Below are 16,852 nucleotides of genomic sequence, written 5' to 3'. Positions count from 1 at the left end.
TTGAAGTGTACTTTTTTAATGTACTTCGCTCTGGTATGATGTCTATGCTATAAATCCATAATAAGTGATGGGATAATGCAGTTTACTTTTACTATGTGATTATGAAGTCTCCAATTTGGTAATACATTTCATAATTCGCTCTTCATCCCAGAATGCAATGTATTATCAGTTTTTATAACATTATAAACTACTTGAACTTATTTATGAACTGTAATGCATTACTGCATTCACAATACTGAACGTTTTGTGTAAAATTCAACAATATATATTTACAGTAGTGCCAACTGTAGTCTATTTTCCGACGTATCGTTTAACACACACAGTGGTTTTGTCTTCATAGGCAGTTCATTACTTTTCGTCTTATTACTCACTATATTTAAAATTTGCAACCTTTCTATATAAATTGTTGACTAAGTAGGGCGTTTTGCGCCGTAATTGGTTTTTATTAAATAGAGTTCAAGAGAGGAGCTTGAATTCATTTTTTCAAGAATTTAAATATTTAAATTAATTTTCATTATAACAATAAATTGAACAGTTATTATTTGATTTGAACTGTTACCATAGATCTTTGTAAATCGCAAGTATTGTATTCAAAGCACTTGATTTGTTTCCATTCATGTTTATATATACATTTTTTTCATAATACATTTTTTGTGTTGATTAAAGATTAAACAATAGTGCAATATAAATATGGTGTACTAATTTATAACTCTAGTCACAGAGCAAGACGTATATCCCTTTTCTGCAAATATAACGTTCGCACAACCATCACTAGCTGACTTAGATCGACACTTTTTACAAGGTTACAAACGCGGTGAAAAGATTTAACCGGAAGGTGTAAAACAACACGCGCCGGAAGTGAGCCCGAGTCATTATCAGGACACGGGTGTGTGTCACTGCGATAAGCTGATGATAAGCCACGTGTTAACTAACTGATATTCTTCCCCATATGTACAGGCTCTCTCTTTCTTAGTTTAGAGGAGTAAAAGTATTTCAAGTGTATTATACTATGCTCGTGAAACTAATACGAATCTTTATACATAGATAGACACGAAATGCTTGGTTGATATTGAAACCGTCATGTGCCAATGTCAAAGACCAAATTAGCTAAAGAAATCAATTTTAGCATTGATGGAGAACATACATTTGTCTAAAGATACGAAAATCATATAAGGAACGAGTGCAAAATAACCATTAGTGATTGACGAACACGGGACCTGAGCGTTAGCGAAGCCTATTATTTGAGGAGCTGGAAAATAACTTTTTAGAAGTTATAACGTAAATGCCGAAGAAAACTATCAAATATTACCCACTCATCTGTAGAGATGTATTCTGTAGAAAATATTGAGACTTCCAATCCCGGCTGACCGATTTTGAAAGTCTGTGGTCTTTATACCGATAGGGCTTTTGATAGTTTCACTGCTAACGCGGTATAAGTGGCACTTAGTAGTCGTCAACAATGTGAAATACAATTGTTTAAGACCTTTATTTGTCTATAAAAAATGTGTTGTGCACTTTTTCTAAAAAAAAAAAAAAAACAGTAATAACACAACTGGTCGCTAGTTGGAAATTTCAGCACTCCTTCATTATTGCACCAATCAATTGTTTCCTACAACATAAGCACGGAAAGAAACAATGAGAAGAGAGGTGATGACGCGGAATGATGAGAAAAGAGAGAGACGGAGAGAGAGCGTGATGTGATCACATTTGTTGCAATATTGCTGTAGCAGCTCTCCAGGGTGTTAGTCACAGTCACGCGGTAATGAGCTGGAAACAGACAACAGGCTACTGTACTGCTAGTTCCAGTGGCTTCCTATACCTCATCATCTTCTAACCCTCTCAATCAATGTGAACTTCCATTTAGTTAGCAACCTTTCAGTGAAAACCCGGACTTTCGACAATGTCAAGAATATTTTGTGAATTTATTGTTCAGCAATACGTTTTGAAAAACAATCATATATGTGATAGATTTAACAAACGTTTTTTACAGGATGTAAGAAACAAACCTCTAGAGTTCCGCATTGTAAAGTGGAAAGTACGTAAACATGTTTAACAATAATGTTTTTTTCAAACACTAACCCCTTCCAGATTTAGAGCTCTACAAAGAATATTTTTAAAGACAGCTACACTATTTATACAAGTAATAGAAACATGACGGTGTTTGGGTATTTAGTAATAATAACTGTATACTTAGTATCACCAGAAAATCGGTTTCAGAGTAATTCTATACAAAATTTGGTAGCACCATAAAAGTACTAATAGAGTTTGATTCCTCATAATCTTTTGACGTGTCCTTTTCGAGAAAAACTGTTTTGAAGGTTGAAGCCTTCTCGAGTAATATATTCGGACAGGAATGTATTGCCTATCTCCCTCCCCCTGTGATGATAGAAATTTTGTTGGACTCTCAGAAAGTATAAAAATCTCTAATTAGGCAAAAATTAATCAAACAACTACTTACATTAGAATCGACCCGAATCTTTCACAATTTAGAGGTTAAAACCCTTACATGATGTATTTTTGGAAAATATTTTATGAAGGAAAAACGTCTTATTTTGAGTTTAATAAGGTACAATAAACTCTGTATATCTAGTGGAACACATATAATACAATATAATATAATAAAAAAATATAAGAGGCCATTACGGTAGAGGTCTACACCGTAGAATAGATTAAAATAAGTTCAGCTTCTTATGTTATATCAGTACAGTGTAAGACAGGAGCATATAATTCAAGCACACCACTACACCATGCTTGAATTTAGTTTAATCAAGGTAACTAACAACATACAAAAAAATTATTACATTGAATTTGTATTAGAAAACTGAAAATGGAACTTAAAATAAATTAAACAATAATTGAGTTGATTATCTTTCAATCAGTAGAGTTTATTTATTTACTTACAGGTTTCATCCAATAATTGGATTTCTGAGAAATATCAATAAGTGAATCAACACAATTTGTCACAATTCATCACTCAGTAGAGAGGGTGCAGCTGCTATCACAAGATAACCAAATCAAGCAACAACGAGCGTGGTTACTACTTGGACGGGTGACCACCAGGACAGGTGATCCTGTCCTAGCAAATTCCTATCAGCCCAGTCACTGGTGGATGGTGATTCAGAGGCCATCTTTAAGCAATTTCCCCCCAGATTAATCAATGTGTATTAGGCATTTATTCTTCTGCAACAACGATACTCTTGAACTTTTTATCTTTAAGATAGGTCATTTGTAAGAGGCGAATTACGAAATGTTTGTTGCTGTTCTCTTAGGACAAGAATCTGAGAATATGCACTTATTCCTGAGTGATAAATTGCATTTAGAACGTTTGCGCTGCTTCCAGGGTGAGGATTTTAGGCATTATTCTCAGTCATGGCTGTTTGGACGAAGGGGAATCCAGCTCTGTACCATCCTCTCCAATTAAATCAGGCAGGGAGTGACTCGCCCTTAAGTATAGGCTAGCAACAACCCGTAACACGGGGAGCCCCACCAACTCCAACAGTATCTCGAAGTAGACCTATCTATCGATCTACCCTTGCACTCCAATATCTCGACATTGGCGGCTAGTGATGTGCCGTTGCTAGACACCCATAAGGTTGTCCAGATTTAAGTGACACATCAACTGAAAGACCCTGACATGTCACTCGTTAGAACCTATAACTATAAGAATATTAAAATTAAATGAGAATTACTCAGATTTTACAAATTTCGATCGATCGATTTCAAACGATCTTATTGAGGAAATCAGAGTTTGCCAAATCGGATAGGCCAATAAGTACCAGATACTAATAAATACATTTTATTTACTTGGTTAATAATTAATCGTTATTGATGCGACTTACCGATACTTGTAACAGATTTAACAACAGATTTGTAACAGATTAACTATTTAAAAAGTAAAAGTGTTGGTATTGAAACATTGGTGGTTTTGGAGAACTTCCATATGGCTTTATAAGGCTTATTTGCTATGTGTGCTATTTTGGATCTGAATGCTATTTTTATTACGAGTTTTTGGAAGGTTTTTGACAAAGTAATAAAGGTTAGTACCTACAGTATACACTAGGCCAGTACTTAAAGCAAGCAAACTCTTTCCTGCGGAGTAACGTTTCTTAGACAAGTAATAAACGCTTCAACAGATTTGAAGACTTTCTTTTTTTATCGAATCCGTACATTAAAAAGAATTGTAAATATTACCAGTCATGAATTTTGAAACTTATTTCAGCGCACGTTGATGGGAAATTTCACAATTCTTCAATTCCCACTACAAGACGTAATGGTTACAATCCGGCTTGGCGACCTTTTAGGAATGGCCATATCTGTACACGGCAATAACGCGCAACTGACGAAATGTTAACTTGGAGAAATATATGCTAAATGTCAGTGGCTGACATACATGTCAACGTTTCACAAAACCGGACAATAAGCTGTGAATTTAGCAGTGTTACTGAAATGCACATTTACATAATCCTTTAAACAAACCAGGTGCGTTCACAATCTTCAACAATATTATTTTTAAGACTCCATAAAAAGTTGTTTAAGCCCGTTGTGAGGCCCAAACAACGTTAGTTATTCATCATAAACCGACATATCGATTAGAAAGACCAATATTATTTATTGTTTTAAATGCGAAATCCACAGTACAATACATGTTGTGCAGGATTAATGCAAAGTTTCAAGTCGTTAGCGTTAGTCCAATATGTTCTTGAGGTACTCTACAAAAAGAAACAAACAAGAGGAATGTTGTCTCTTTTTGTAATGATATCATATTTAAGATAATTTACATATCAATTAATTGTTATTTTGGTTAATACCCTTAAGCACAATAGGTACAGTTTAGTTCTATATGTTCGTGAAATCCAACTTACCAAGGTGATGATGCTTCAGGAGAATATCTGTAAAATAAAATCATCATATAATGTAGTCAAAACAGAGCAAGTAGAAATCGGTTAACTTATTTTCACCTTAAATCTAGCTAACTTCTAATACCAAACTGAAGCAATATAACTGAAACTTTATGATGGGTTATACTAGAGACTTTAACGTTAGGATAGTTGTAATGGCTATTACCTAAGATATGGTAGCCAATCACCACTACACTGCGATTGATTTAATTACGTCATTGAAATTATATATTTATATTGGTATTCATTCAACACCTTCCCGTAAAGTACTAAAATAGAACAAACTACTTACACAATCGTGAAATTTTTGTCGTATTATAGAGTAAGAAGTGCCTAAACTAAACCCGGTTTCAGGCGATATACAGAGTGTCCACAAAAGGATGTCACAAACTCATGCGTGTGACAGCACTCATTATTTAACCCTTTGAGGGCCAGGACCAAATATGAGATGTTGCAAAATTTTTTCACATATCATATCCCCTTGTGACTAGTCAAAAGTGCCAGGCTAAAATTGGCGATTTTGCAGTCTCTTAGATTAAAATTTATAACTTTTCATAAAAATTAGAGAATGACCTAAAAGTTGCACCAAATTACTCGTATAGATATATACTATCAACAAAAAAATATATAGTACACCATATCATTTATCATAGTTTGTTGTATCATTTATTGTAGTTTTAAGTAATTTAAAATAAAATAATTTTTTAATAGGTTACATAAAATTTTTTTATTTTTTTTTTGTAAATAACTAAGAAAGGAAAAATAATTTTACCGTGGGAAGCTACTTTATTATATTGTACATTTAGAAAGGAACAACCATACACAATTTTGTGTTATTTCTCTCATAAATAAATTTTTTATGACACATTTTGTATACATACGCATAATTGTACTTCGGAACAAGTGATAAAGCAACTGACTCTTACACTGCAAGAAACTTAAAATAAATAATCACATTATGGATGTACCGGTAAACAGATGATTGTAGGATCCATAAACAGTTTCAATACAGTTAAAAACACTATTTACCAAGAAATATTTACACTATTTTATGTGAAATTTATTTACACTTTTTCTATTTACAAATATGCTACTTACAATTTCACTCCCGTGAGATCGCAAATTGTCAAGCCATTGTAACTACTACACAGAATAGCTAAGCACGTAACTACAAACACTACTAATATTTACAACCACAAAATAAAATAATGAAGAAGAATCCAGCATACAATAGTACGATAACACTAAAGCATAAAGAATTAACAACAATAGATCGAGTCAGCTGATAATGTCACGTGACAATTACGAAATAAAAATGCATAGACCTCCAAAATAAAAATGATATTCATATTAATTATCTACAAATATACCACGGGAATAAAAAAAATATAAAACTTTAATCATTTGACGTCGTAATTATTTAAGAAAACGACGAATATCAAGGCGACTATATATTGCCGCCTGGCGCTTATCGCGTAAGTCACCGACGGCAATATATTGCCGCCTGGCCCGGAAAGGGTTTAAAACAAAATAATATAAACCTAGGTCGAAAAATGTCTCTTAGCCGCAAACCGCCATTTTTTATTTTTGCAAAATATATTATTTTTCAAACCAGTTAATCTAAAAAAACTAAATTTGACACATAGGTTTGAATATATATATAAGAACATTTTAAAAATAACTGTGTATTTTTCTTTAAAATTAACAAAATAGTATCCGTTGAACAATTTTTAACGTCAAATAACAAAAAAATATATAGTTATAAAAAATTGACTATATACCAATTATTTTAACATTTTTATTACAATTTTAACGGTACTTGTTGCCTGGAGTGCCAAACATGATACAGTTGAGTGGCATCAGAGCTGTTTGATGGTGCACTCACGGCTTGTGCAAGCGTACCTTTAAAGTGGTCGTGCACGATTATCAATCAATTAATGGAAGACCGTTGGAATTGTAATAGAAATGTTAAAATACTTGGTAACTAGTCAATGTTTTTTAATACTGCTTTTTTTGTTATCTGACTTTAAAAATTTAAAAATATGCGCCATTTTGTTAATATTAAAAAAATTGCACATTTTTTACAATGTTTCACTTATTTATTCAATCCTATGTGCCAAATTTGGTTTCTTTAGATTAACCAGTTTTAAAGGTAATAATTGTTTTATAAAACATACAAAATAGAGGCTAGCGGCTAAATAAGACATTTCTCGACATCCTCTACAGTTAAATACCTTCGCTGTACATATCTACTCCAATCTATTGTATTTCCTTCAATGGTCGGCCCCGTTTCGACCAATCATCACACGCCACTATTCCTGCAACGTTGCAATATGAACTTCCAGCAATCAGGCGCTAGTGGTACAGTCAGGACTACTCCACTGTAAACATGGACCTGGCACATCACAGCCTAATGTACCGGTCCATGACATTGCGGGGCTCGCCGCTCACATAACGCAGACAGTAGCATGACAAGCCTCCGGGCGACTTCCTCTCCTGACGTATCGATCTAAATCGTGATCGCGATTAAGTCGTAAATAATCTCGGAACCGAAACAAGTGACGTAAGTGTTTATAAGGGCACAAATCAAGTCGGAATGCAGTACGCCATAGTGTGCCGCATACAGCCTGCGGCATCTCTCTGTGTTAAGTGATACAGTACTTTCTATGCGGTGCTGCGGGACGTGTCCCCGCCAAAATGCCTCTGGACGGCCTTCACCCCTCACATTCTCCCGGCATGGCGCGGAGCGGCGCGGCTTCCACCTCCGACCTGGTTATACTGTTACGACAAACGGGACACATCGCAGTTGCATTACAGCCAGGTCTTCGCGAAACTTTAATATGTACCTTCAATAGTCATATTCGTCTAGATTTACTGAATACGATACAAAATTTCCTCAAAACCAAACACAACCCTGTTTAGTATCAAACACAAACAACCCTGTAAAAGTAGTTGGAAAGTTCCAACATTATCGGAAAATACCATTAGTAATATTATACATTTTTGGATGCCATTTTAAGAGCATCCAAAAATAATTTGATTTTTTAAATTCGCATTTATATTTTGAAGCAATAGCAATGAGCATATATTAATTAATTTAATTCCTACATATTTTTAGATCTCAACTCTATGAATAGTAAAAAGTACGTGAATTAATCAAAAGTTAAAATTTTTAATTTCTTCAAACGGTCACATTTTTTCTGACGTAGGTCACGTATTTTTGTAATATAATATAACATTGTCATTGCTAATCATCTAAGTTACAATCCGCGTAGAAAAATCCTTATTCCATTAAAATCTTGAAATATATGCCTCCGCAATGGCCAATCATTTGCCAATAAAGGTTTAACTGAAATTGGCAGGCCCTATAATGCACATCCACAAGTGAGTGAGGTGGGCGAAACTTTATCGTGATTAGCTGGAACAACCAATCAGCGGTAAATGTACCTTCTGTATCACGTGCTACGAGGTTTTCACTATCATAAGAGTGATTCTGTCTTCTTATTTCTGATTATTTCTAAGATTGCTCTGCTATTGCTTGTTTGTTTTTGTAACTTTGTATCACTGCAGCTCAAATACGTATATCCGTGCCCTGTGTACCCGATGTGTCATAATTCTAAATATTTAACTCTTTGTTTCCTAATGTAGAATAAACCACAATTATAAGAAATTTTGTAGACTCAACAGGTTCTCAGTGCAATCGTGTCCTTCAAATGTCTCAAAGCAGTTCCTTAATTTTGAGTCGGGTTGAAAAAAGAAAAAATCTGCAATACTATGAGTATGGAGAGAAAACAATAATCCAAACCAAAACCGATCACACAACATTAACCTATGACGAACGATCTTTTTCACGTAATATTAAAATAATGGCAATTACAGTACGTGCGTGTGTTTAAGACTCCTGTGTAACATAGCCAACAGTTTGTGCAAAATCAACATTAAAAAAAAAGAAAGTCAGCACTGAAGGCAATGTACGTTCTCCACGTTAAATTTAATTGTAAAAAAGTTAATTTGTACACTATATCAGGCAAACAACGTGTAAAATCAAACTACAAGTTCAATTAATAGTGTGCAATATTTTACTACCTCAGGCTGCGTAACTTTAGCTAACACTCCCGATGATTAGGCCTAGTGTGTTTGTACCACTAAGTCCACTAGACATATTTAGCATGCACTACGGACCGTAGACGAGCACTGCCCTTAGCTTTGTTACAGAATGATATAATACAGTGAAAGGAATGGTATGATAGAGGTTTGTTTACCTTCAGGCTCATAGATTTACTTAACGAAGTGAGGCACAGTGTGAAGAAACTTTCAAATCTATCTCCGCACGGATAATGGCGTATTTGAGAAACTGTTCAGTTTGGTTGAAACGTAAAAGAATGCCATAGTGCGGGGGTTTCTTATTACTAAAACAAAATTAATTTCAAATTACTGTTTCTGGTTTGGGAGTGAAATTGCATGGTCAAGTTTACTTTTCAATTAGGAGCCAACAGAGATTGCCAAAACTCATTGAATACAACCGCAGAATATGAAATCAACTACTGAAAGATTACGATAGTGTGTTTATAGTAGTAATCATATTGTGCCTATAACCTTTTAATTTCCGTTCTCTCCTCTCCATCAAATTGCTCCTGAAGGGTAGAGTGCTCTCAAATCGTATCTTTTAAACATCAGACCACTTTTGTGATACATTTTGTAAAGGATTAAAGAAATAAAACATTTGGTAAATAATTCAGTAATTTTAAATATATGTACATAAAGGTTGTAAAGAGAATGAGAGCACGGCTAAAGGGGATTTTATAGGCATCTGTGTTAGATTTATTAATTAAAATAACAATTTTAAAGGGGAAAAAAGTCCTAACTTATTTGCCAAATGTTTATGACCATCCTCGGAATTTAACCTGTGACCTTTCCGATTAAAGTGGTTACAGCATTATCCCTACGCCATGATGAAGTATTTAATATCAGTGGTGTGAACCACTTTTAACTTTATACCGTAAGCAATTTGCGCGGTACCTATAACTGTTTTGTCAGTGTTAGACGCAGTATTTTAATGTGGCACAAGACAAAAAGTTCCTCTAAAAATTGCTAAACTTCGTAATTTTCTACATATCTTGTAGATTCCATAGTATCTCAGTATGGAGTTCACCTACACACAACCTCTCACGGACACTAAATCACTCTGAGGTTGGCAGAGGCCTTATCCCTCCCATTTAGTGATAGTGAGGCACGCAAGGAACGGCCAGTGGAGAGCGCTAAGCGGACTGCGGTATGGCGGCGAGCGACGACCGGCCTCCCGTTACCTTAACTGGACTCTGTTTCTGTCAATCTCTGTAACGGCCGGAGTCTCTCCTCGCCCGTGCCCATGGTGGAGCTCCTGTCCCAGCACCTATACCGCGGAACTAGACATTCGATCTCTCTAGTAACCGACACCACTAGGCCAAGTGTTACTAGCCTTGCATCACACAGCGGTTGACTTTGGAAAGGGGAGGGGGAGGGAGGAAGGAGGTTGAAGTGTGCAACCTAACTCTGACCCGAACCTGATACTACTCAATTCGATAATTTTAGCTTCCATATTCATAAACTTAACATTCTAAATTATACAATAACCCTATCTTTTCCCTGTTTATCGCTGCAAAAATATCTTCTCGAATCTAAAACCTGTACAATTTAGACCACAACACACAAAAATGTATTTCTACAACATTTTAGAAGCTTGAAGAACATTATTTTATGCCACTCCGTATAATTATTTTTCAGACCATTCTGCAAAAATACAGCTGTGTTTTCAATTTGTGGTTGAAGGCGTTACCACGTTTCTTCCTTACAAGGGAACAATTTTAGTCCCGGATATTGTTTCAATCACATCTTCTCGATGTGCCAAATGTTGTGAGCGTTGTGTTCATTATGTACAGTACAAGAATGGAAGTAAATATACTTTGATAAAGAATACAATTTAACCTGATAAAGTTGTCATCACCAGCTTCCAGCGAGGAATCATTTTACAGTTCTACTAATTACAATTACTAACTAAAAAAATACCTTTACCGTAGAGGAGGTATAAAGAAGCTGCAACAATCTAACCGAGAGGTCACGAGTTCGATATCTGAGAGGTCAATAACAATTTGCAAGTTGATTACGGTGATAAATAACGATGTTACGTGAGATAAGTAAAATTCCATTGGCGTAGATACAACCCCTTAAACCCCAACAATGGTAATAAAAAGACCACCATCATGCAAAATTAACTTGTTTGGTTGCGTCAGAAATGAGAATAACACTTGTTGTTACAGCCTACAAAACAACAAATGTTAGTCAATATGAAACTAGCCTACGTAATTGTTATGTCTGGACCCCCGCTGGGATACATGTGGTCACACCAAACACCACTTCCCGCTGTTTACTATGTATCCCAGCTGAACTGTAGCAGAGTGCAGCGGAGCGGCGCACAACTATCAGACCATCAGACCAGCGGCTGATGTGTGATAACGGGCACACAGTATCGCTTACATACGGCACTTGTCATCTCTACTCACACCCAGATCTCTCTGATAACTGCATAGACAACATCAGAAGGCCTTGAGTCCATGACCTGCGTGGTGCTAGAAGGCTAAGGAGAGCGGAGTCCATGTAGGAAACTAGATGCGGTATTTGGAATACCGGACAAACAAAGATACAAAACATCTTATATTCTTTGGCTGAGGCAGGCAGACCAATGTTCTGTTCAGAGTTACAAGATGTGGCCAGAATCTTCCCTCATAATCCTCAGTAAATCTCAACAGGAAAACGTTCTTTGGCGCAGAACTCCTTATCAACATTTCATAATTTGCTGTGGGTGTAATATCAAATACAAAACTCATCAAGAACCCGAGAAAGCTCTTACTTTGGGTTTGAACACGGACAGAGAAGTGTCAACATCTGAAAATTTGTTGCAGATGGAATATCAAATGGCAAATTCATCAAGAACCCTTAGAAGGCTCTTGCTTTGTGTTCGGCGACGGACAGAGACGTGGCATATTTGAACATTTGATGGAGGTGTAATATCAAACAGCAAATTTGTTAAGAACCCTTAGAATGATCTTACTTTGGGTTTGGACGGACAGACAGAGAAGTGTCAACATTTGAACATTTGCTGCAGGTGTAATATCAAATGGCACATACATAAAGAACCCTTAAAATGCTCTGACGAACAGAAAACGATTGAGATAAGAAATCCTTTTGGACTGCCGACAGGATGGTTGTAATACAAAACCTTAACATGGTAAATAAAAGCTTACAAAATACAAAAGAGCGAACAGAGCCTACAGGAAGGGAGGAAGTGGTGGGTGAGCCGGGACAGGGGTGGCAGCTGTTAGTCCGTATCACCTGTGTCAGCATGAAACCGATCTCTTGTTTGTCAAGGGCAGGCAGAGGATACGGTATCGTTACAAACCGAAACCGATACTAGAAGCGTAAAATTAAAGCGTAAATTAAATTGGGATTTATAATGTATGTTACAACGAACATGACAAAGCTATCAAACAGCGCGAAAATCAAATCACAAAAACTACCATTTGTGTCGGTGAAAATCTGGTTGAGTTGTTAAAAACCCCTATTATATGATATTTATGAGTTCTTCCAACTGTCATGTATTATTTATCATACATTAACAATATGATTACCAATCATCCTTAATGGCCGATCCGATCGCCTCCAAAGTGATCTGTATTAATGGGTAAGAATCTGTATACCCTCTTCATATACGTTTCAATCTTAGATCAAATGAAAGCCTTTGAGTTATCTTTTTGCTTAGTAGCCTTGATTTGTTTACTTGTTACAAGTGTATAATACTCAGTATTTTCCCAGATGTTTATAGTAAGTATTCCTACAAATATGAGCAGATGAATTGTTATCAATAGTAAAACACAGAGTATTTACATAAGTTTCTATTAATAAATTACTATTATTCGAATTGATGTCAGTGAAGTGATACCGTCTACAAATAAGGCTAGGCATTCCCTGTTCTTGAAAATTATATTTTGCTTTTATGGTAAAAACTATTTTTATGTTTATTTGTTACGATTTTGGTTAATTGAAAAAGTAATAAAAGGTTAGCACACTAAACAAGTATATCTTTCTTACTATACCACTTAGTAACTACAAATAGTTTTAAAAATTGCCACTTTGTAGTAGTCACCATTTTGTTTATTTTGTTTACAACATTTTTTCCACTTTGGTTGCTTTTGCAGTATTTTAATGCCACGTACGTATTTTCTGAAGCACTATGCTTTTCATTTTTCATCAGATAACAATTATTTCAGTCAATATTAAAATATAGTCTCTTGTCAAATTTTAGATTTTGCAATGCCTAAATATGAATATCTACATTCTCACGTAGTCCATATATGCCCATGTGTTACTTCTGGTTAGCATCTACTAGGAGAGTCTGACATACAGGGTTGACTACGGGTAGTCGTTTGGAACTCCGTTAACGCAAGACTTGAAATTCAGTTTCATCTATCAGTCAGTACAATCTGAACCAATCTTAAGTTGTCCCTCAAGATTCATGGTCACTGACCTATTAATTATCCTATCAAAGGACCTACTGGCCAGACAACCCTACCCAGTACCCTCATACTCATCCATAATTCTTACCAATTAAAATAGCAAACGTAAAATGTTGCTCAATGACTAAAAATAAAAACAAACCCTACACTTTATGCATTCTAAATGCGTTTTAAAGACGTTTACAGAGCCAGTGCTTTACGCAATGCGAGCAATATTTAACTGCCAGCGTTGTAAACTCTGAGGGCACACAAAACGTCACTCTCTCCCGGTAATCTACAACCGCGCATATTCTGCAACCATGACTGGCTGTCCGTTACCACCGACTATAATCAAGGCGCCTTTATTTTATTGCGGCCCGCTCCGCCTGTTAATTAATGTCAACTATTCGCAACGTAACACACGCTCGGCTCGACCCGGTGCCTGTCTATACATCACGGCGCGCGGCCATAGGTGCCTATTTCCGCCACACCTTCACACGATCGAGATTACCGCGAGGGCGTAATTAAATTCAATCAATTCGCTATCGGTCGCAACGCTTTCTAATTTTTGCCCTAATTGTATTGCTAAAACTCGAATTTCGGAAAACAACACGAATTGTATTGAAGTACAAGTTCAGAGCACAATAGAGAACTATTTAAGTAGCTTTCAAAACGCTCTGTTATTCTTCTTAATTACTTATAATTTTTTTAAATAATTAGTGCAAGGTATTTTTGGTGTGGTAAAATTTGAACGAAATATTTTGAATAAAAGTAAGATTTAGTCTATGGAGTAGAACAAACAAGGCAGTAATCATGAATACTATAATACAATTTAATGGTAAAAAGATCATACCCAGTGCTTTTATAAAGTATTGAAAGGAAATTGAAAGATCCTTGCAAATCTTTGTTCCTAAAATCTCGATTGCTTAAGGGGTCATCATGACTAGGATTTTACGAAGCAGGTATTGTATGTGGGAAGATTGAAATTACTAAAGAGCTACAAGGGCTGCACGAATCCCCCTCTGGAAGTAGGGCGAATCAGAGATCAGTATGTTGTATGTCAAAGCACCAGTCTATTTTTCCTTTCCAATCACTCACATATACCCTTACTTATGTCAGTTTTCGTTCTCTGCTGGCAAAATAGAAAATAAAAACTTAAAAGGGGTACACAAGGGGCATGTATTACTTCCTGCTTTGTATGTATTGGGTTCTCTATTATTGGCCTAACGAAGAGTCTGTCCATTTGACGACTTCAGCTTCTGACCTGGAACCGCAATTACTGCCGAGTCGATAGCGGACCTGAACTGTTCTGGAAGTCGACCAGGAAGGCAACGGGTCGCAGTGGCGTTACCGTGAGACTCATAATTATTTGGAAACTGGAGGAGAGGAATGAAGAGAGGAGAGAAAGCTGGAATTATGTAAAGGTAGGATAACAGTAGTTTAGCGGAGGAGGGCTCGGTTAATTGTAGAGTAGAGGTTACGCGCCAGTGACTGCAGACTCTATTGACAAACTCAACATTACCGGGCTGGGGCTAACTGTAGACTGTGGAGAGTATCCAGGCTGCCCATCGGCTCTTGGGGCTTCTTTGTTCTATGTTCCTGCAGGTGTAAATACTTCTCTCCGCTACAGCTCCCTCCTTATGGACCCAGATCACCAGGCAGTAATATTAAACACAATTATCTAACAGGCAGATGGGATACCCTAAAGCATTTAACCGAAACATTTTTAATACAATCTTTTCGTGTTAATTACTAGAACAAAAAAATTAAGAATGGCGTCCATAACTAGCAGAAATAAGATAGAGGAGATTGTGTCCTCCCTTTCGCCAGAATTTGTTTATCGCCTCATCCAAAAGAGGATGATTCAGTTTTAAAAGTTATTTTTAAACAAATTCCAGATAGGTGGCTACTACAAGATATCTTCCAAAAAGCTTTCATCGGTCCTCAAATATTCGCTCTAAGATTCAAATATCCAATAAACCCTTCGGGCACCATTACTTGTATCATCATCATGAATCTACATCAGACAAAGAAATACGTTTATACATTGCAAGTGAAATAAACGGGGAAAAGAATAAAACAAGAGTAAGAACTTTATGCATATTCTATCCATAATGCTATCTACAACATCTTTAATTCATTTAATTATTTACCATGATTGCCGATTGTTGCGGAAGGGGTAAGGCCCAAACCCTCAACGTATCCCCGCACTAAGTAATCGTACATGACAAGAAGATTTTGAAAGGATATCGGGAACTTTCCAATGCGATATGTTACAAAAATCAAAACACTACGTTTCGATGATTGGAATTTACGCTACTCATTAGGTGTTAAAACGACAAATAAGTATAAAAAACTATTGATTCATTTTGGTGTATGATTAAGTTTGTCTATGATTTTTGTTGCATCATAAGAACAGGAAAGATTCAGGAAACTCTTTAGAATATTATCGTTGTACAGTACCTCTAATATAGAGGTAATTTCTTTCAACTTTTTCAATACATCAATCCTTTAGACAATTGATTGCCCTAAAACCAGATCTTCAGCAACAAGACACCAAGAAAGAATTATCAAACTGCTTTAGATTTGTTACGATAACTTGAATCTCTATATTGTAATCAGATATAGGACCACCAAGTTTATAGAATTAACATATCAAACAAACCGAAGGGATATTATATACAATTCACCAACTTATTTTTTGCGAATAACAAAACTGTCCCGATGTCACTGTCCACAGTGCGGTGGTTCTGTGGCCTTCACGGTCCGCCTGTCGCATGGCCGTGGACATTCGCCGTGCCACTGGATCATGTTCTCTCTAATAGACTTCCACCCGGGCCTGTACTGCTGCCCTTGCTGTATTACTCTAGTCAATATGTAATCTCCGTGCCACAGGATCATGATCTCTCTAATAGACTTCCACCTGGGCTTGTACTACTGCCCTTGCTGTATTACTCTAGTCAATATGTCATCTTCGTGCCACTAGATCATGTTCTCTCTAATAGACTTCCACCCGGGCTTGTACTGCTGCCCTTGCTGTATTACTCTAGTCAATATGTAATCACCGTGCCACTGGGTCATGTTTTCTCTAATAGACTTCCACGCGAGCTTGTACTGCTGCCCTTGCTGCATTACTGTAGTCCATATGTAATCACCGTGCCACTGGATCATGTTCTCTCTAATAGACTTCCACCCGGGCTTGTACTGCTGCCCTTGCTGTATTACTGTAGTCAATATGTAATCACCGTGCCACTGGATCATGTTCTCTCTAATAGACTTCCACGCGGGCTTGTACTGCTGCCCTTGCTGTATTACTCTAGTCAATATGTAATCACCGTGCCACTGGATCATGTTCTCTCTAATAGACATCCACGCGGGCTTGTACTGCTGCCCTTGCTGTATTACTCTAGTCAATATGTAGTCACC

At 36.4% G+C, this 16,852-nt stretch overlaps 1 protein-coding gene across 6 annotated transcripts in view; it reads right to left on the bottom strand.

Moving 5' to 3' along the window:
- LOC124360154 (LIM domain only protein 7) overlaps nt 1-16,852 on the bottom strand; it is a 247,025-nt gene that overhangs the window by 136,967 nt on the left and 93,206 nt on the right. For all 6 annotated transcript variants that reach the window (XM_046813513.1, XM_046813518.1, XM_046813517.1 and 3 more), the window contains exon 4: nt 4,863-4,889. The gene's annotated coding sequence lies outside the window, so the exon portion shown is untranslated. The remainder of the gene's footprint in view (nt 1-4,862; nt 4,890-16,852) is intronic.

Source organism: Homalodisca vitripennis, chromosome 4, assembly GCF_021130785.1.
Source record: "Homalodisca vitripennis isolate AUS2020 chromosome 4, UT_GWSS_2.1, whole genome shotgun sequence".
In the NCBI taxonomy this organism is placed as follows: domain Eukaryota; kingdom Metazoa; phylum Arthropoda; class Insecta; order Hemiptera; family Cicadellidae; genus Homalodisca; species Homalodisca vitripennis.
Note: the sequence above shows the minus strand (reverse complement) of the source record. Positions and strands in the feature narration are given on the sequence as shown.